Raw genomic sequence first — 22,405 nt, forward strand, 5'->3', positions numbered from 1 at the left:
TCATTAATTACCAAGAGAGCAGAATTTAAGGAAGGATTGAGGCTTTAGTTAAATAAATGGAAAATAGCTAAGCAGAAGTCAACACTTGTAGAACAGCTTTGTAAGGGTTTTTTTCCCCTTTTAGAAAAATCCAGAGGCATACGACAACTTCACATACAACAGAATCAATGATTTACCACCTCATTTCATTTTTAATTTAATGGTTCTGTTCATTCATAAAATAGAAATACTACAAGGTGAAACATGGACTGAAATTTAAACACCTCATTAGAGTTACATATTATTTTGTCTAGCAAATATATTGCTTTGTCAATGAAACATGCTGGTTTATGCGAGATCTCTACCAGGCTGTTACTTTACAGTTATTTGTTTGGGTTTGTTATTACTCTGCAGTTCCCTGATCTACATGTATATAATTTGGTTTATGTGTAGCACACTCAATGATATTATAATGATTTGTAAGGTATTTGTATTGATTTCACTTTACAAAAAAAGTCAAAATGCAATTAATCATAACACAAAGAGACCTAATGCAATCTTTAGAGTTTCCTCCATAGAAAAACTTATTGAAAAGAGATGGGATCCAGAAAAACATTTTGGTTTTCACATTTCAGTTTGGTTTGAAAAAAATCTGATTGTTGAAAATATTTGATCAATACTTGTCACTTCTGATTTGTCATTTCATAATAGCTGCAGATAAAACTCATTGTAACACAGAACTGAAAGCTACCAAGATAATTAAGTGGATGTATCTAATCCATAAAAGTTCTATAAACAAAATTAATTCTTGTGTTTCTAACCCTTTGAAGATAGAAATTACAGTATCAAAACAAATCTGAATCTAATGAATGCAGAAAACAATTTGACTTCTATGAAATTGCTCCTCTTTTGTTCAAACTACTTTTCCTTCAGAACTTTTCAGCAACTTCCCACTTAAGCCAAACACCTGACTGAACTCAAAAGATCATGGCAAACTGGAATTTTACATACAGGAAGAAACCCTAATGAATGTGCCAATAAGCCTCCATTTAATAATAAATGAGATCTCTAATAAGTCTGCTAAATAACCACCTGGTTTCTATAGCTCTGTGCACTGGCAGTTATTACAGTGCTGGGGCAGATGCAAGCACTGCAGACAGAGCAGGAAGCCAAAGGATTCATCAAAAATCACAAAAATAAAAATGGTAAAATCACCACAAATCATACATGTTGCCCTTCTATTTAGCAAATCAGTGCTCAAGAATTCACATTTGGCAACAACTCCCCTGCCTCATCTGCCTGGGTGAGTTTTTCTTCAGGTAACAGGAGCTGTTGTCAGACAGCTTCTTGTTCTTTTGGGCTGCATTTGCAAAGGATGTAGGGGAACAAACTTGTCACCAGAGCAGCACATGTGCTGGGAGAGAATACAGTGTAAACATGGCAAGTAAAGCTTAAGGGAGCTTTTGCTAGCAAGAGATGACAGACGAAATTTTAGTGAAATAATATTGGTCAGCATCCCAGCAAAACCCAAACCCATAAATGAAGGAACAGCAAACAGAAGCCAGGTCTTTTCCCAGGATTTACATGGCTCTGGCTGGCATCATAACAAAGTCAAATGCATCAATTGAAATAGCTGGTTATCAGCTCACAGGAGTTTCAAGTCGTGCCAGGGAGTGAGCCAAACGACCTGTTTGGCATGTATGCCTTTCTCCCCAAAATTCCTGTGCTCTCAGCTGCTCCCAGCATTCTCCAAAACCACCTCTGCAGGGTCATCAGCACCTCAGACCAGCCCAAGGGCTGTGTCTCCTGTGCCAGGTTCATAAATGGGAGCCAGGGCAGGAGCTGCACTTCCCTCTGTCCTTAGCCTGGCCTCTCCTCCAGGCTTGCCCTGTCCCTAGGGAAAAACCTTCAATAGCTTGAAGCCACACCATCAGCAGAGTCAGACAGTTAATTCATATTATAACAGCACCCCACTATCTCCATAAAAGATACATATAACTGAACAAGAACTGAGGGATGTTTTCAAAAATTACATGTAAACTGCCTTTCTAAAGCTCAATTTTACCTTATTTTTCTGTTTAATGGAGAATTGCCAAGCTTTTCAACAGCTTTCTCTAGGCTGCCAGGAAACTGAAATATCAGTAGTTGAAACCCCAAAATACGTTTAGCTGGTTAGGACTGTGCAATAACAAGGTCATGTTAAATTGGTTTTGCTAGGAGCATTTATTCTACTGCAAAATAATAAAGACAGTATTTGCAACTATAATAAAAGCAATAATAATGGTGACAAGTTCCACCTGTTCCACTTCTTATAAATTAGAGCTTGTGTAAGCCTACCAGAATAAGATTGGATTGTATATTGTGGCTCTCATAAAAGCAATAGAATTAACAGCTCAATCAGTAAATTAGAAATAATCAACTATTTTCTTTTTTAATGCAAAACCCAATGTAAACCAGTATTACTGGCATGCACTATGGAACAACACTTTTTGGCACATAAAAATCAACATAAATCTAAAGTGCACTGCAAATTAATCTACGTATTTATGCAGAATGAGTAACCTTCACAGAAAATATATTTAACAGAAATCAATAGAACTGTCTGACACAACGGTATTTTACACTTGTAAATCAACATACCTTCTATCCAGAATTTAATAACATCAAAAAATGAGATTTTGAAGCAGACCCCAATTTTTCTCTTAAGTTGATCTATTACAAGCAAACATTGATCTCTCCAGGACACCATCAGGTACTAACATGGACAGCACTGAACACAGGTTAAAATCTGTACAGAAGAAGAAATGGAGCCCTGCACACAGTAGGTGCATGATTCCTGATCACCTTTGGTACCTTCCTGCAGCCCTACACATTGGGATTCAGATGCCCTTTGGGTTAGGCATCCCCTGGTAGTTGACTTTACATTCTGCTGGAAATGATGCAGCTACAAAAGTGCTGCAGCTAAAGTCACCACACAAAGCAGCCCCAAATTTAAAAATAAAAAGAACATTTCTCACAGCTAAAAACCTTTAGCAACAGAGGCCCTTCCAAGGAGAATAATTGCAAGCAGAAATTTTTCAAATGGATAAATTGAGACATGGGAAACTAAATTAACCTTCCCAAGATCTCAATGAGCCCATGTGAGATTTGTGTTTTCCCCAAACCAAAAACTAAACCAGTTTTCATGAACTTCAGGGCAAGAACAACAATGAAAACACATTTTAAGAAGTCTGTTTAAAACTTAACCAATAATAAAGGACCTCATCCTCCTGTAAATTTGGGATTACCCCTGATATTTTCTAAACCAATTCATAGACTTCAACTTATCATCCTTGATTTACGGTTTCAAAATTGTTAACCTAACTAATGAAGCAGTGAAATAATAATAACTTATTATCATCAGAGCAAACATCTAAGCCTAATTATTAATATTAGTTTTTAGTGACATCAAAATGATATTCTGATTTCTAGCAGCAATCTAGTGGGTGAGTGGTGGGGACAATTTATCATGGAAGAAGGAAAAATGGTACATGCTGTCACATCATGTATCATAGAAGTATCAAAATTGCTATGGAAACTGTGCACTTTTTATAGAGTAGGCACATAAAATTCACATAATATGTCAGAGAATAAGTTATCACTGTCCTGAGGCTGTAATAAGATCTACACCCTTATTAGTGAAAAGTTTTGACAGATTTTGTTTATAATGAATACTTGTAGCCAATGAGTTTGAGTCAAAGTCACCCTTTTTTGACCCATCCACTTGCTTTCAGGTTTCTGTCTCCCTTAGATACAGTGAGAGTGCAGAGTAATATAATTTCCAATGGTTATTAGATTCCATTATAGTCACTTGTGATATGACAGGGAAATCGTCCATATTCAAAATTATTAGGAGGAAATACCATCTTAGTCTTGGATTTTATTCTCGTATTATACAGAGCTATTCTTAGCATTTATTTGTGTTGTTTGCCATTTGTTGTAGAAGAGAGAACATAATTTAGGATTCATTTGAGAAGACTGCAAATAGAAAAATCTAGCTTTTAGCACAAAATGGTTTAAAGCATTTCCTGTGAAGAACCTAAACACTGGAGCCCTTTGCCACCCTGATCTCTGTGTGACAGGTTTCTCATTGATTGACAGCATCTCTGATGGGTTAGGTTGGAGAAAAATGAGCTTGTTTAGGAGAGCAGAAGATACTACAATTAGGTTTTTGCAGTCCAGCGAAACAGTGACTGCTGAAAGAAAGGAAAGTGGAGAAAAATGGTTGCACGTGTAACATCCTGGGGTGCACGGGTACATTTATCACCTTGTTTTATATGACACACTGGATGAATGTTGATGAAGATTGTCAGCATCAATGTCAGGGAAAGCAATTCCATGAATAAAAGAGTGTGTGTTAAAAGACTCTCCACCAGGAGGAAATTCACATTATTACTTTATCTGCTTTGCTCCATTTTGTAGGTTGTTTATTTATTAAAGATAATTGTTTTATATTTTATTTTAAACATGGGCTCCTGTTTACTGAAGACATTGGTCTTATGGTAAGCACAGAGCAGCAGACTGAAACCTTGGAAAATAAGAAAGGTTTTAAAAAAGCCACTGAGCACACTACAGCAACACTGAAAAGTGCAGAACTGCAGTACACGCAAATGTTTACATTGCTTACATGTTCTGTTGATGTGTAACATATACATTACAGTGTTCTACAGTAGTCCATTGTCATTAAACCTCATTTGATCAACTAACAAGAATTTTAATTCATATGTATCATCTTCAAATTATATAGGAAACACCTCCTAGAAATGTGAATTTTTGCAATCATTACTGTGTCCTATAAATAGCCCATCACTGTCCATTAAAACAACAAAAAAGTTACACTCAGCAATTAAAAAATCCCAGATAATAGAAAATCCAAAGCAACTATCATCTTCAAATGATATAGGAAACATCTCCTAGAAACCTGAATTTTTGCAATCATTACTGTGTCCTACAAATAACCCATCACTGTCCATTAAAACAATAAAAACAAACTACACTCAGCAATTAAAAAATCCCAGATAATAGAAAATCCAAAGCAAACCAGAAGAAAACAAACCAAAAAAAACCACCCAAACGTACAAAAGAGCGCTTGATGTACTCCCAAATTTCTTCAGTAGAAAAAACACTTAAACACCAAGATTTTGAATATATTCTGGGGTGAAGGTGGACCCACCCAACCACAGCCATGCTCTGTCTCACACTCATCTTTGTCAGGAACCCCAGGGACCTCCCTTGGGCAAGAGATCCTTCCCTCTCCTCCCCACGTTGCCATGGTCTGCTGCACCTTCACCTCCTCCTGGACACCTCCCCTACAGGGCATGAGGAGGATTGGTGTTCTGCCCGAAAGCTCCTCCACAGTGTGACAAAATCAAATTAAATGCTCAGAACTGTTTCTCCCAAAGTTACAGCATGACCCGAAGAAGGGCCCAGCTCTGCCTCAGTTGACCCCTCCACCTCCCAATCCCAAAACATCCGCCATACTGTGGGAATTTCCATGGGTTCCTGTGATCCCAGGGACAGTGTCTGACATGTACCTACAAGATTCCAAGTTTTCAGCACTCGGAGCTTCCCCTCCAACCTGCACCTTGAAGGGATTACCACTGAGGAAGCGCTGCATTAACAAGGATGGTTTGTTTTGACCATGCAATCATTGAAATTTCCATTAGGGTGACAATACCAGCAGGAGGAAACCAGGGATTTAATTTTGCAACAAACTTCTGCTATTAAATTCTGGAAACTTAGCCTATTTTTGACTAGCTGTGGAAAGACAAACTTTTGAGACAAATTGCTTCACTGAAATTTCATTTTAAGGATTATAATTTTTATGGATGTCTTACTTGCATGTATCTATACCCTCTATTAAATGCACAGCATACAGATTTCAACATATTTAAGGATGTTTAATGAGTTTAATAAACTTAAAGGGATGTTATATCTGTTCACTCTGTAAAGATTGTTTATTTCAGGAAATAAACCATTTTGAAATGAGTAATATGACTTTTAGAGTTATGACTATCTCATTCAATTAGTTTCTGTAATTACTGTCATTCCACACAGTATATGCAGTATTAAAGGAGAGAATACATTTTGAGGAATTACAGTGTAGGTGTACAACAGTTATTGTTAATGAGCCATAAACTTTAGTCTCCTGCTCTGTAAATTCATGCCAGTGTAAAGTAATTTGGCAAAATAAGTCAACAGTTACAGTTGGACAAATACTGTTGTATTTTAATGTTCTCTGAGATTATTATCCTCTAGCACATTTCATACCATTTATTTTTCCTCTATATTTTAAAAACATCATCCTACTTCTAAAAAATACATTGTGAGAGATGCAAGCAAGAGCTGAACAGTACTGAATTCTCCCTGCTCAGTTGCATGTTACCTGGACTAAAACAGAATTTATCAGACACTTTCACCTCCACCCAGTTTTGCCTTAACTCAATTTCAGACATACTAAAGGACTCATTAAACACATTCCTACTTTTTCACAACTCATGGATTTAGACTTTGTTTACATGAGCAAGTAGCACAGGTCAGCAGGAGCAGAGCTGGGAAGGAAGTAGTGCTGAGGCCCGAACAAAAATTACTTGAAAACTGATAATTCTGAAGAATGATTTTTCACTTCATGCTAACCAGTGCCCTTCAACTGGGAATACTTCCCACACCACAAGATAAAGTTAATTGTATTTTTTCTGACAGACCTCTTAGGAAATATGAGTGTCTGCCAGGTTGGGAAGGAGAATGTCATACCAAGAAATAGAAAAAAAAATATCATTGTAAGTATTATCATTTGCATTCTGCCCATAAAATAGGTAAATAATAATTAATTTTATTTCTACAGCAGAAGTTTGGAATTGTCTGGGATCTCCAGAACATGGTACTAAACAACCAGACTCAATACACTGATGACTGTTAACAGAGATCATTCTGTTATACACAGACCATAAAATATTCATCATCTTAAAAACAAAAAATAAATCAGGGTCTTGCCATGTCATTCAAAGAGTTCAGAGAATCGCTACTAACAGATTAAAATTAGTAAAGAATAACAACCATATTCTCTACATTGATATACAACTTCAAGTTGTATTTTTCCTTTACTGTCATTCTACATGTAGGATACCCAAGGCTTAAACTTAACAAAAAAACACTTTTTAGTGGATATTTTACCCTGTGCTACATAGCACAGCAGTGCAGGAGAGATGCTTTCAGTCAATTATCCATACAGACATTGTCCAGGAGAAGCCAACTACCTCAGAGTTCACTCAGCTGCCAGTAAAAGTTTAGTATCACAGTTAGTATCCCAGATCAATCTTAAAAAAAATCCGGGTGTCACTCAAAGAGTTCAGAGAATCACTACTAACAGATTAAAATTAGCAAAGAATAACAACCATATTCTCTGCATTGATATACAGATTCAAGTCATATTTTTCCTTTACTGTCACTCTACGTGTAGGATACCTGAGGCTCAAACTTAACAAAGAAAACCACTTTTTAGTGGATATTTTACCCTGTACTACATAGTGCAGCACTACAGGAGAGATGCTTTTAGTCAATTATCTATACAGACATTGTCCAGGAGAAGCCAACTACCTCAGAGTTCACTCAGCTGCCAGTACAAGTTTAGTATCACAGTTGGTATCCCAGATCACCACACACCATGCAAGAGAAACAAGAGAAAAATCCAGAAAGGGTGGCAGATGTTCTTCTGAACCACAGGCTGAAGTGGCAGCTGCTGAGGGGCTCTGCTACACCCAGGGGGCAAAGACTTCTCTCCAAGTCTCTTTTCTGCCTTGCTTTCATGCCCCTCTCATGGAAAAAAAAAATGTGAGCAGCAGTTGAAAGCAAGCTTCATCAGCTTTGGAGGAAGCAAAAGGAACAAAGACCTGGCATATTGTATCTATAACACAGTTTGGGTAAAAATTCCCAGTTTGTAATTTGTCCTTTCATTAAACTATAATTCAATAAATCAATTAAAGTACAATTCAGTAAACAGTGGAACTGAAATGCACCAGTACTGCTTTTCAGTGCACAGCTGCTGTTCTTTATGGATTCAGAGCTGGAACACCACTATTTGCATCAAACAGAGCAAAAATGGGAGCTCCCCTCTCCGACATGTCAGAAATCTTCAATTGTAATCATTTTTGTTATTTGCTGAAGATGAGTTTTCAGTCCCTCACTCTGGCAGTAGGGAAACTGCAGAGAGGGCAGTGAATTAATGCAAACACATGGATCATGCTCTGCGTGCCTCAAGGACTGAGCTCCTAAAACCAACTTTTCTTCCATGTAACAAAGATAATTCCTGATATTTTACCGTAACACCATGCCCCCTCCAACCTCTACCACCTTATGCTTTATCTTCTGCTATTATAGATCTCTTACAAGTTCTGCACTAAATCTCTACTGTACATTTATACAAAAGAATGAATAAACCACGTTAATACAAGTGCCTCAACAAACAGAAGCTCTTGTCAGATAAAGCTGCATCTATACATAAATATATTCACAAAGGAATTTTGAAGCATCTGGGAACCTAGATGAAAATAGAGAGATTATAAAAATTGGCCCCATTGAATCATAAGGAACAGAGAAAATGCACTGAAGTCCTCCTTCACACACAGCTGGCTTTTGAGAGATTTTGGGTGAGCTCAGGTACAATTTTGGAGCAGAGTGCTGGGCTGGCTGAGAGTTTTGTGCATACCCAGGGAGTTCCAGGCAGCAGCATGCCAATACACAGAATTATCAGCACATCAAAGGCATTATATTTATCAAACCCTGCCACAGCACATTTACTAGCTGTATGATGGATGTTGTTGTAGCAAGCAAGGAACACTTTGATGTACATGGCCTTCTTTGATTAATGAGGGCTCTTGCTGAGAAGCTGCATATGGAGTAAATTACTCTTTTCAAAAATGGCTGATTTGCACTATTGTACTAATTATGTCACAAGCTCAGAGTCGGTTCCAGACTCAGTCACCCAAAATAAAGAAATAAAAATTCACATATACAGGTCATGATTTTGTCACACACATGCATCAGCTCAAAATTCTCAAGTCCTAATTAAATTAACTTAGAGTTTCTTTTTTCTGCAGAGAGTACCAGTAAGCATTTCCTTCCTCCACTGAAAGCTTCTACAATCTAGTATACTGGTAAATAATTTCTTTTTCAGAAATGAATGCAATTTTACAGTAAATTCCACTGCACTTATAAGAACATTATAAGAACTCTGAAAACATTTCCATTTTCCACAAAACATCCAGCCCAAAAAGCAAACCCAAAAACCCCCAAAGCTGAGGGAACCACAATACACAAAGCAAGCCTCTTAAGAGCTTTTTCTAAATTAATTCTACCAGCTAGGGAAACACTACAAAACTGAAGTTATTCCATTAGCCTTGAGTCTCTAAGCATGTGGTGCCTTAAGCAATTTATCCACTTAGTTGCAACAACAAAAGTATTTCTTTGAGAGCATTAAAACAATGTTAATGTCCTTAAAATTTTGAACAGTAAATATTTTATCATGTTAAGTATATTTGCAGTCTCCAATTTGTTATTATAGGTGGCAGAACCCTTACTTTGCCACAATCACAGGGAGTGTACAGATCAAAATTATCTTTGGACATATAAGCAGGATGAAAGGAAGCACCAAATCAGCATTCAAGCCCGTGGGGTGACACTCCACTGAGGACAAAAAGGTTCCTTAAGTGCACTTTCTGTTAGTTCAGATTTTTATCCAGCTTGGGCTTCATAATTCAACAGTTTTACACAACACTTTTTGCTGCAATTGCATGACAGCACATGAACTACCAAAAAAAAAAAAACCAAAAAAAAGGAGTAGCCCATCTTAACCCTATAGCTTGGGCAATAAGATATCATAAGACACCCTGAAAGGCCACAAAAGGAAAGGTTTAAAAAGCCTTGTCAGATCTGCACAGAATGAAGGCATGTTGAAGATGGCTTTGTTCCACCCCCTTCCATGAGCAGGGACAGCTTCCAGCATCCCAGGCTGCTCCAAGCCCTGTCCAACCTGGCCTTGGGCACTTCCAGGGATGCAGGGGCAGCCACAGCTGCTCTGTGCCAGGCCCTGCCTGCCCTCACAGTAAAGAATTTCTTCCCCACATCCCCTCTAACCCTGCCCCTGTCACATTACAGCCATTACCCCTTGTCCTGGCAATCTGTAATATTCAGGTTAGGGATTGTTTCATGTCAATTGAACAAAAATTTGCATCTGACTTTTTTACTTTCACATTTCTGGAGCACCTATGAGGTTTCCATGGATTCCGTCAGCCAGTTCACACAGATCTGAACCAGACTGGATGGGTGCAAGGTGTTTTCTCTAGAGATTTCTACACCTATTTCTGAATTACTGTAAGGAAGAGAAAGAAAACAGATTCTGTGAAAGGTATGGTGTCCATACCAACAAAATCACTCTATTTTTTCCACAGCAGTCTTTCCAGGAAAGCAGTTCTCCAAGTATATAAATTTATATTGGGTCTCTTGAAAACATAATTCAGAATACCTGCACTGTCAATAAAATATCCAGTTAGGTGTTTCCAAGTTGTTTAGAGGGTAGCAACTCACAATTATCAAATTGCTGAAGGGACTTTGCTCTTGTCATAGAGCAGAAGCTGGAAAAGACTTTTTCCAAAGCCATACTGGCTTTGATAGAAGTAGCCACAAAGGGAAATTATGAGGGGAAGCAGCTGAGGAAGAAGGGCACTCAGATCTTTGACAGGTCTCCCTGGACATGCACCTGGAAGGTCAGGAGCTCACTGTGGGGAACTGCACCCACAGCAAAACACAGCACAGCCACCAGGCAGCCCCTGAGGGTTCCACAGCCTTGCTTAAAACTTGTGTGAAATATCACCTACTAACACCAAGATAATCCTAGGCATATTTGCAAAGCATATCAAGCAGGTGGAACTGTATGAGCCATGCCACATTAGAATGGAAGAGAATGGTCTGCCTGGAGCTGCTGGCTGAGCAGCAAACAGCAGGAAGCCCTTTGGTACTGTTAGTACAGAAGGGAAACATTAAAAACAATAACTTTGTATTATGCAAAACTGTTCTTGGCTCTCGTTTTGGTGTAATTTCACTATCTTCTTATTCTACCCCTGAATGTCTTTAAGAACATGTTAATTTTTCATGGATTTAAAACATCAGGGGTTAACTAGCATATGCAGAGCATATTATATCTTATCTATTAATGTAAAAACAACATAGTATATCTAGGTATGCCGATGATTCTTTGGAAAACTCTGAGGTTTATTCAATTCCCTCTCCAAGTGCAAGTACAGCTCCCCAAAACAGCTGACACAACTCAGGCTCCAGCTTTTAGGACAGCTCACAGTCTGGCTGTTGCAAGCTCTCCAGGAGAGAGAACAATTCAATTTATTAAAAATAATCATATTATAATGTGTTCTTAGGTTTGGTTTAGAAAAGCATTTGGAATGTTTAAAAGTTTGGTTTAAATCCAGAAACAGAACTAAGTCAGAAACCTTCAATATGCCATTATATTATAAAGACCTTTACTTCTGGTCAGTCACACTGAGACATTCTGTGTTAAGTAGTTAAAGCTTGGGAAATAGATTAAAAGGTTCTATTAAATCCTGCTTAAATTTGAAAAGATGAGAATATATCTTACTGACCATAACAGATATTTTCATCCCTGATTTTCTCTGACTGCCTGCCAGCCATAGGCAATGCAGATGACAATTCCACCCCCCAAGAATATTCCAGACAAAACATTTTTGCCCAAAAATTCTTCCAAAGTCAAAGTTTAATCTCATCTGTTTCTTATTCCTGAGCCAAGAACATCTGCCTGTCAAAACTTTCCTATTACTTTATATAATGAAACTACATGATGCCAATCCTTTTGCTGTTTCCCAAGAACCCCCACCATTAATTTCCCACACTAGGCAAACTAGGAAATTAGTTTCCAACTCAAAATTGGAAATACTACAGAGGTGTATGCTCAGATGATAATATTCTGTCGTAGAGAGATGTCCAACCTGATTCTTGTATCACAAACACTGTAAAATCATTTATTTTAAATGAAACTATAAAGAGTACAAGTTCTGCTGGAAGACAGTGAGCCAAAAAAAACCTGAGACTACATCAAATGCAGTAGACAAAAAGATCTAACGCTGACCTCATATTAGTTGCAAACTGCTGGATCAGCCTGCTCCCTCCAAAGTCACTCATTTGGCTTCAGGGCATTTTAAATAAGCTTTTAATGCTGGAATTTCTACTGTATAGCTGGAGAACAGCAAATGTTGACTTTAAAAAGCAAAAAATAAAAGCAAGTTGGGCAATTGCAAGCTGGCAAATCCAACAATGGAACGAGTTCTGAAGGGAGAAAAATTAATGATTTAGAGGATGATCCCTAAACTGGGACAAGAAAATTGAAAAAAACTGAGGAGGGAAAATCTGACACATGAAAACACTTAGAGCAGAACAAGTATGTATAGATTAGGTAGAAATTTATGCCAATTATTAAAAAGGGATTTTACCAATTAGAATTGTAACAGCCTGAAATAGCTTTATGATTGGCAAGGTGAAAATGACAAAAAACCCCACAAAAACCCCCATTAACAAACTCCTGCCATCCTGCTGGGACAGCGTGCACTACCCAGGAGGCCTCTCCAACCACATGCTCCAGGTTATCTGTAATTTGTCTGAGAACCAGGATTCATGTCTGTGGCTGTCTACCCAAGCAGCAAGGAATGAAATCAAGCTTTGACAAGGAGTGCAGCTTTTTGAGGACAAAAATGATATTTTGTAGTTGTTCTGTATTTGGTTCTGGGGAGTAATAAATATGACGGGGGCATAGATGTTAATTTATTGTTAGTAAGACAGAATTTTAGCAATCATAGTCAGTGTATTTATGGAGATCTGAGCTGAATACAGGGAAGGGAGGTGGGAGGTATCAAGAAGTAGGAAATTAAGCACCTCACCCAATGTTCTTTTGAGATCCTAGAGCTAAACTGCCAAGTGCCAGCACCTGACCCAGGAATGAGTCTGGGCACTGTTTATTTTGTCCTGGACCTCCCAATGAATCTGTGTGAATCTGTGGCTGCAGAACTGGAATGAGCAAAGCAGAGGGGCTTTGAGCCCCTCAGCCAAAGGCAGGGCAGGGCACAGGGCTGCCCTTTGTGTTCTCACTGGCACCAAGCCCAGCCAAGCACAGCAGTGTATCCAGAGTGCAACCACCTGGTTTTACCAGAAAAACTGACACCAGGCTGCCTCTGACCGTGATAAACGGATAAGCCAAAGGTTGAAACCCTGATTAACTAACACATTTTCCAATTATTCCCATCTTTCATCACTCTGCTGTGCCAGGAGAGGCTCAGCAGCACCACACATCCCCACAGTCTGGTTTGCAGGGATGAGAAGCGTAAAGGGGCTCCTGCTTCAGCTCCTGGGACTGAGCCTAGCACAGACTTGGACATCATTTCAGTACTGCAAGAAAGTTAATAAGGCCACTTACAGTTTACAAACTACCTCCACTTGCATTGACCATTGTAAGCCTCAAGCAAAGCTGTCATGAGGCTTTTGTAGGGGAAACCTTAAGGGCTTTGGCTAAGGCTTGCTGTCAGAAAACTGCTTGAAATGAATTCAAATCACCAGGCTCCCTTACTGAAGGTCAAACACAACATTTGCAGCTGGAATTGCCAACACAATAGCAACATGAGGGGAAAAATAAAGACTACCTGAGAGGAAGATTCTCTGTTAGTGCTTTACTGGCTTTTTGGGAAGAGGAAAAAGGGAGGGGGCAGGCAGAGCCACAAAGCCTATCAGAAAGATGCAACTGTAAAATTTCCTGCAAAGCAACAGCTAGCCCAAATACCTGAATTCACTTTAAAGGCTGAGTCAGCCCATGCCAGGGCTGCAGGAGGAACCAGGCGTGACCAGCTCCCTGTCCTGTGCCCCACAATGGGCAGGTGTCTCCCAGGGAAGGGAAATCTCCCCATCCAGCAGGAGGAAGGAGCTCTGAGAGCTCCTGGCAGGCAGCCCCACGGCACTTCCATAGCCCCCACCAGCCTTCCCTCAGCAGAAAGTGAAACCCACCCAAAATGTAGCTGTGGGTGTCCTGAAGAGCCAGGACATCCCAGGGGAAGTGCTGTATGGCAAAAGGGTCAAATTGAGGGGATGGCAGGCTTTCCCTCTTGGCTTGTCCCATGGCTCACTGCTTGGCACAGGAGTGACTTCTGTGTCACCAGAAGGTTCTGGTTCCCTTATGTTACATCTCTTCTCCTTACAGAGACTGGCAGCAGTGAGAAAGCTTCAGCACCCAGCAAACATTTGCTGTGAGGATGTTCCTTTGTAAGCAAAGCTCAGCTCACACAGAGCTCAGCTGGAACAAGAGGGTGACCCCTGGTGCTCTGCTCTCCCCAAACCCACCAGAGAGCTCTGCTCTGCCTGTGCAGGAGCAGCAAGAGCAGAGGAGCCACATCGTGGCCCCAGAGCCCCAGGCAGGGCTGGCCACAGGTTCCTCACTCCATTGCCCAGCCTGAGCATCACTGGGGCTCCTGGGCAGAAGCAAAGGGTGCTTACAGCCCAGGGAGGCTGTTCTGGGCCATCCAGACCCATCAGAGCAGGCAGCTCATCACTCTGACACTGTTCTTTAGCTTCAGTATGAGAGTGCAGAATTAAAAAAAAAAAAAAAAAATCAACCGCTTTAGTGGAATCAATCACCTCACTCTGTTTCTTAAATAATTCATCTTTTAGGCTCAGCCCTAGCTAAAGGCCCAGATTCAGATAATTTTTCCATTTTCCTGATCCAAATAATACAGTTATAAAGAAAAGCATTAAGAAAGATATAGCCAATTTCGTCCACTCAAAAGTTCAGCCCTAGCGCATACATTTTTGAGCATCTTTCTAGAAAAGCTGTCTTGAGCATTTATCTGAATTTGTATTAAAAAGAAAAGTCAGATTCTTGTTTGCAGTGAGCCAAGCTTCAAATCTTGCAGGGAACCAGATGTGTGGAAGGCAGAGCCAGAGCAGCAAGTCCAGCACCTGTGTGTGCTGAGTCAGCAAGCTGCTCACACCCCCACCAGTGAACAAGAATAATAAGATTGGCCCCTGGGACCAGAATCCATCTATTAACCAATATGATCTGGAGACCTTGGGTCCTCTCTCATATTTTCTACAAATTGTATTGCTTCTTGGTGAAAGCAAAATCCTTATGGTACTGCTATCTCAGGATCACAGCAGCATTTTTCATACTATCATGCTGCATGATAAGAAACTAAAAATATTAAAATGGAAACCAGATATCTGTTCATAGAGGGGGAGAAGAGGAAGAAAAGCCTATGATCCAATTTAAAAAATGAAGAAGAAATGTATTTTGGCAGAAAATTGTCTTTTAAAAAAATCCTAGAATCTTATTAGAATGTGTTTTAAAAAGACAAGGAAAAGGTATGTAGGCATCAGTAGTTACACTGAGGATTCCACATGTTTCAGAGAAGTTATAGGGCAATACACGAAATTTATACAGCTGACTCAGATCCAGCTCAGAACATTGTTATCTCACAAGCACTGCATAATTCAGCTGGCAAACCCACCCACATGGGTTGGGGTAGTTGCCAACCACCCCAGAACACAAGCAGCTCCTGTTCAGAATGCAGTATTTAAAGGGGCTAGAAAGATGGAGAGAAGAGTCAGTTTTAAAAGTCTAGAGTTAGTTTTGAGCTTCAAAAGCTTAGAGGAAAAATCCTGAAAAATCTTACATGAATGGTTAATTCTGCCCTTCCAGTAAAGGATGCCAACTGATTGTGCCCCTGAACAAAAGCACTTAAGATGCTCAGAGTAATAGAAAATTCCACAAAGCCAACACTTTTGGTGAGAAAAGATGGTTCTATGGCCACCATGGCCCTTTAGCATGAAATAGCTGTTTAGAAATATCCAGCTGCAGCTAAACCTCTGGTGACTGTCCGTCTCAGAATAACTTCCAAAATAAAACAGTGTTTTGCCCTCATGATGAAATCTGCTTCCCTAACTCCTCATTTTTTTCAAAGAAAGGTTTAACCCAGTTAAAATGTTTTGGAAACATAATACTGAAAATGTTTGACCTCTTGAATAATCCTCTTTACCCATTTGAGAACTGACCATTATTATTAACAATATTGATACTGCTGTCATCATATTGCAAACGTTCCCTACTGTTGTCTCCTTACCACAGAAGTTTCATCCCTTCTGGGTGTTTTCTCATGGGCAGCTCCTCAGAGCACTGACTCTTTCTCCCTCTCAAGTCAGCCAACTGACCCCAGTTCCTTCTCAACCAGCCAACCCACTCTTTCACAGCTCTCTTCTTCTCTGGTCACAGCTGTGGCCTGTTCAAGTCAGGCCTGTTCCTAATCTTTGGTAATTGGCCCAGCTGCAACTCCTTAGGGGTGAGATTACTTTCTGCCCTATCTTTATTTTCTTACAGTCTACCCCCTACATGATACAAGCAATAAAACATTAAAGGATAAAATTAACATATTCTCCTATAACAGTTTTAATCTCCCATTATTCTACTATGTTTCATTTTTTTCAGAAAATACCACAGCACTCATTCAATTGAAAAAATGACCTGCATGTCTTCCTTTTTGGTAGGTGTGTAAGAAATAGGAATCAAGAACACGGACCTGACCCATGAATGGGTTGAATTGAGGAAACCATACAAAAAAAGGAATGGGGAACTGAGTCCACAGCAGCTGAGTCAAATGGGAATTTTGAAAGATTGCAGCTTAAAGAGAAGATTGGGGTTAGCCCACTCCCAGGGCAGAGCACAGAGCTTCAAGTGGTCCAAATTCACCTGAGCACTAGCAAGAGCAGAATTAGCTGTCATCATTCCTGGGAACAAGAAGGGTTGATCAAGTAGGCAAAGCCAGGATTTTGGAAAATGATCATTTAGTTGAACCTGGCAGCCACTTCACTGTCCAGAAATCACTGGCTTTTATTGTTGATTCTCAGGAACTGCAAGATTATCCAGGAAAGCATTTACTTTTATCTTCTCTCTCTGCAGCTCCTGACTAAAATCTGAAAACCAGTAAAGTGACTTTTTTTTTTTTTTTTTACTTGTTAAAGTAGCCACAGGTTGCCTTGAAGCCAGTGAGCCTTGCTGTAGCACTGCATTTGTTTTCTTTTAATAGGAACCAAAGCCTAAATATCACATTTGGCTATGCTGCCCTTTTGCAAATAAACCCTGAAGGAATATGAGGAACAGATACTGCAGTTAAGGGCTCTGCAATGCCTGCAGTAACACCAGTCTATGCATCTCACTGAACCATGCCATTTAGCAAAGGGCAGGGAGAGGAACAGACACAGAGGAAAAAAACCCAACAAACTCATGCTACATCCAAGCTTAATTTAAAATAATAACTTTTAAAAAAAATTAAATATTCAAGACACACAACTGACCACTTTCTCCTTCTTGTTTCTTTATTTTTAGTACCCTTTTAGCCATTGTGTGGTCTCTGTCAGCTTAGTTGTTCAACTCAATTTTTAAATCTCATGAATAAAACACAAATCATGTTCAAGGAACATTTTAGGAAGTAAAAAAGTATATTTCATTTATTAAGTCCCACAATCCTTTTTCCCTCACAGGTGGCCTGAAAGCAGCTTGAAAGCACATCTCCCTGTCCCACCAGACTCAGTTTCTCATGCCAGCTGTGTGGTTGGTCCCACTGGGGAGAATTTGTCCTAAGAGGCATCACAGTCCCTGCTCTGACACCTTCATTGTTGCAGAGAGTGCATCACACCAGCAGCAGCTCACTGGGAAGGGCAAAACTACTGAAAAATCACAAAGGACTAAAAAGAGCATCCAGACCAAACTCCAGGATGGAAAGCACCGCCCAGCTTGAGCTGTGCTGGGTCCTGGGCATGGAACATGCTTGCAAATGATGCCATTTCTAGCACTTCAGATAGCAGCTGATTTGTAAGGAAAGAAAAGGCTGGGGAGCAAAGAAAAAACTGCATTGTTGGTGTGTTCTCCTCATAGTACCAAACATTCAATTTTTGTAATAAAATACTTTTAAACTTTCTGAGGAAGTAAAACAATAACTACTCACATTAACAATTATTTTAAATTAAAGGAACATACAGCTCTAAGGTTAGTATTAGAGACCAGAAGTCTCACACATCCCTTTGTGGTCACACAGAACTCTGCAACAGAGACTCACTTCAGTGAATCTCAACCTTTTAATCCGCACAACCACCCCAATTATTAAGCCTATAATTTCAAACTGAATTTACAGAATGACTAGGCTGGAAGAGACTTGAAAGATCTCAGGGAGCTCTGTTTTATTGCCAATATTATGAAATAGTTTTACTTTGGGCTATAATTTTCCTAGAATTTTGCATCATTCTGGTATATTTTGTGGCACCGATTCTGTGGCTTAGCTTCCAGTTTCAGGAGGAAAAAAGAAAAAAAAAAATAAAAAGATAAACCAAAAAAACCCCAAAAGTCATAATTGGCATGTGGTGTCTGCTAGTTACTCCTCCTGGAGCTTCAGGTGATCTCAGCTGTGGGATTTCAAAGGGGCAGAACCACCCACAGCTCCTGGGTGAGCCAGGTCAGCCGCCTCCTGTAACAGCACTCTAATTAACCCTAGCTCTCTAATCTAATTTAAAACATCCAGCCCAAAGCCTGCAGCACCGTGTGGCCCTGGCTGGCAGCTGTGTTCCTTGTCCCCAGGAGCAGCCCAGGTCCCTCTGCAGAGGCCACAGCCTGTGACCGACAGGGGAGCAGCCACACACGCGCTGCCCCTCTGCTCCCAGGAGACAGCCAATCCCAAAAAACGCCTCGCCACGTTTTCCCAGCCTGCAGCCAGGTCAGTGCAGTGAAAATAAAACCATCTGGCTCTGTGTGATCCTGTGGCTTCTCCCAGTCAAACCTCTGCTGTCTATTTTGGGAGGTGTCGCTTCAGATGAGCGTACAGCTGTTCTGAAGACATTGCACCACAGCTCCTCCCTCCACCAGATCTGGCTCTGCTGTTTGTTCCCCTCCTTCTTTGCACGAGTTACCTTAGGTGCCAGGAGAGCTCCCTCACAGAATTTATTGTAGCGATCTTAATTAAATTAATATTCCTGAGTGCAAGGCTGCTGGGATCTGAGGCTGGTATGAGGTTCATCGACTTTCACTTAGAGGGTAAAGTTTCCAGTTTTCACTCTCACGAGGCAATATGAAAAATTTATGACAGAAGCAGGAGAACTCTTGCTAGAGGCAATGACATCCCTGTGCAATTAAAACACTTTCAAGTGTCTTTTTTTCCTCCATTCTCCTTCCACTCATCTTAGAAAACAATATACAGAGCAACTTTATTCTGCACTGTACATTTTTAAGTTAAAGATCTGTAGGCAGTTGACAAATTATAACCTGATCATAAAAATTGTCTTACAGTTTGAAATGTAACATATTGTACAAGGTTATGGCCAGATGGTAAGGAACTTTTTTTTTCCTCCGTTTTGTTTTTTGTCTTTTTTTTCCCCCTTTTGGTAAGAAAAACAGTTTAAAGCTTTCAAGCAACAGAAGAAACTCCCTCCACAAATAGCAACAGAGACCCTGTCTGCACTCCTTGGAGATGACAGATTTTACTGAACCCCTCAACGAGCAGCTGTGGCAAAGGGCAGGGCTGGCTTTGAGGGCTCCCAGCACATCCCGAGGCCAGGCTGTGCTGGGCACCCACAGCACACAGCTCCAGCCTGCTGCAGGTCCTGCTAAACCCTCTCAGAGGGGCAAACATTCAGAGCATCAGGGAGAGAGAGCCCTTGGACAAGCCCCACCAGATCTGAAAGCCACAAGTTTGACTCTGACCAGCCCTGGGATGGGTTGCCTTTGAAATAAACCCACTTTATTCTCATTTTGCAGAGCTGAGCAAGTGAGAGCTTTGGGGCAGTCAGCTTCTTTGTAAGCTAACATTCAACTATTGCTGTGACTGCAAACTATGGGGAATAAAGCAACAATAAATACTTAATAACCAACACAATGCAATGGTTCTTTCTTACCTCACCAGAGGACATAATTTTTTGCACAGTGCATTGCAGAGCACACTGCAGTAACCAGAGCTAACTCTGAAACTTGGGAACAACAGAGAATATTCTTTCCATGACCATGGAAAATTCCCCTTAACAGCATGTGCCCTGAGAGAAAAATTTACTTGAATATCCCATGCTTAATTCTGAACATGCTAATCCTTGTTACCTCTGGATAGTCAACAGCACTGCAATGCAGTGATCTATAAAAGAAAATACTGTCCATGATTGCTGAAATCAGGAATAATGGAAAAGAAAATTTATAACTTCTTAAATTCACTTCAGAATTTAGACCTGAGTGGTACAAAGAACGTAAATATTAAAAATATCCACCAGCTGATCTAAGCAGCAGAGCTATATTGTGTGAAATGTTGTCTTACTCTGATCATAATAGCAGTAATATAAATAGGGTGTGGATTATAGTTGCAGAAAGTTGCACATGGTGAAAGATTAGGAGCATAAATTTCCTTTCATTTTAGGATAAACCTACTGTTTTGTCTTTGTAAAGCTTTAAAAAACTCTTATTCCCTTACATTGAGTTTATTTGTCTCTGCCCTGCCACCACTACCCTCCTCCTCCCTTTGTAAATTTAGTTTCCCTTTAGACAACATTTCAGGAATGGGATGGTGCACACAGCCACCTCAGGGACCCAAAGCAATAAACAACCCAAAGGAACCAACAACCCAGGTCTCCATTCTCAGTCACAAGTCTCATGGACCCAAGGGGGGACACAACAAAGCTCCTCTGGAGCCAGCTGACACTGAGCAGGGGCAGGTTCTGCATCGCCAGGTGCAGGAGAGCTGGAACAACTCCTGTCCCCAGACCTACACCCAGGCTCAGAGCAAGCACACTCCATGCTGGGGCAGCACTGAAGGCTAAGCTAACCCTCCTGTGAGCCAGGGAGTTTGGGCAGCTCCTGAAACAGGACAGCACATCTTTGGTATGAGCTAGATGAACAGCACCACAGAGGCAAGATGTTGTTTATCACACCAAACAGAAGGGTCTCCCTGTTGCCTCTCACTGCTGCCAGGGACTGGCACCCATCTGTCACCTCTCACCAGACATTCTGATCATCTGCTCTTGCAGCAATGGTCTTCCATAATTTTCTCTGCCACACAGGCCCCTTTTATCATTCCAACTGTGTACTTAAGCTCAGGCACTCTGGAAATAATAAAGCACAACAGCAAGCAGAGTTTTCTTACCTTACAGAGGCTTATTGCAGTGTTTGCAGCACGCATGCAGCCCAGCTCAGCACCCATGCTAACAACTACCCCTGCCTAAGGCAGAAGCTCCTCCTTAAGAGACCTTCTTGCTAATTGCCCACAGCTGCATTAAATAAAACAGCTTCAGGTGTGCAAGGCTTTCAGGTGTTACACGGGACTCTAATGAGGGCAGTCGTTTTTAAGTGAGACATGTAAGAGGACATAAAGGTAGCCCTTCAAGCTAGAGCTAAAGGAAAATAAAGTGTATTTCATTATCAGTAGGTACACCTTGTGAGAGAAACATGGGCTCCAAAACCAGATAGAGGCTGGATCCCTCACAAAATGTGGATATTTCTGAATCACTGCTTAAGGCAGCAGGAAAATGGCCTCAAACAGAGCTTGTAGCTCCTGGGAGAGAGGAGAGGAAACACAGCTTTTTGAATGCCATTTTAACAGCTGGAGCAGAGTGAAACACCACACAACCACAAATCTGTGACAAAGAGGAAAGCAAGAAAGCTGCTGTCATAGGGCAGAGCTCTGAGAAGGACTGACCCCACATCATGTACAATGCTCCTCAGAGCTAGAGTTTAAACATATGCAAAAGAAGTGATGTTTGATATATTGATAAGGCAGCTGAAATGTCACTTCACTGGACAAGGAAGAGAATACCATGATATTGCCTTTTTGAATGCACCAAAGTATTAAACTTCCCATCTGAAGTAACCTTGAACGTGTTCTAACTAAACTGCAAAGAGACTCCTACAACAGAAACACGAAGATAAACAGAGATATCAGCTCAAAGCTGAATTTGGAAGAAAAGGATAACCACTGGATACAGTAGCTTATTAATGTGTAAGTGGAGATGACAACACAAAATACAAAGAAGGAACTCCTTTGCTGTCTCCAAAACATTCCTGCTAACACTTTGTGCTCCTGAGTAGTGAGGACTGTTTTGCTTAGCACAAAATCAGGAAAACTGTGTGTCATTTCTTTCCCCCAAAAAGAGTTCTTACAACCAAACTGTGAATGCTTTAACATCTTCCTCTCTCTTGTAAGAATAAAGATGGGGTTTAAAACACACACAAACCCTGCTCCTCTATGCAATCCCCTCATCTGGAAGTTGTCATCCCCACAGCCTGAGGCAATCAAGGCTGTCACCTTCAGCA

The 22,405-nt window shown here is 40.4% G+C and overlaps 1 long non-coding RNA gene across 1 annotated transcript in view; it reads right to left on the minus strand.

Moving 5' to 3' along the window:
* Positions 1-21,323, minus strand: part of LOC120512883 — a 117,859-nt gene extending 96,536 nt beyond the window's left edge. The window contains exon 1 of the long non-coding RNA XR_005630152.1: positions 21,240-21,323. This is a non-coding gene — a long non-coding RNA (uncharacterized LOC120512883). The remainder of the gene's footprint in view (positions 1-21,239) is intronic.
* Between the last annotated feature and the right edge of the window lie 1,082 nt (positions 21,324-22,405).

This window comes from Passer montanus, unplaced genomic scaffold, assembly GCF_014805655.1.
Source record: "Passer montanus isolate IOZ18808 unplaced genomic scaffold, ASM1480565v1 scaffold8, whole genome shotgun sequence".
Classification (NCBI taxonomy): domain Eukaryota; kingdom Metazoa; phylum Chordata; class Aves; order Passeriformes; family Passeridae; genus Passer; species Passer montanus.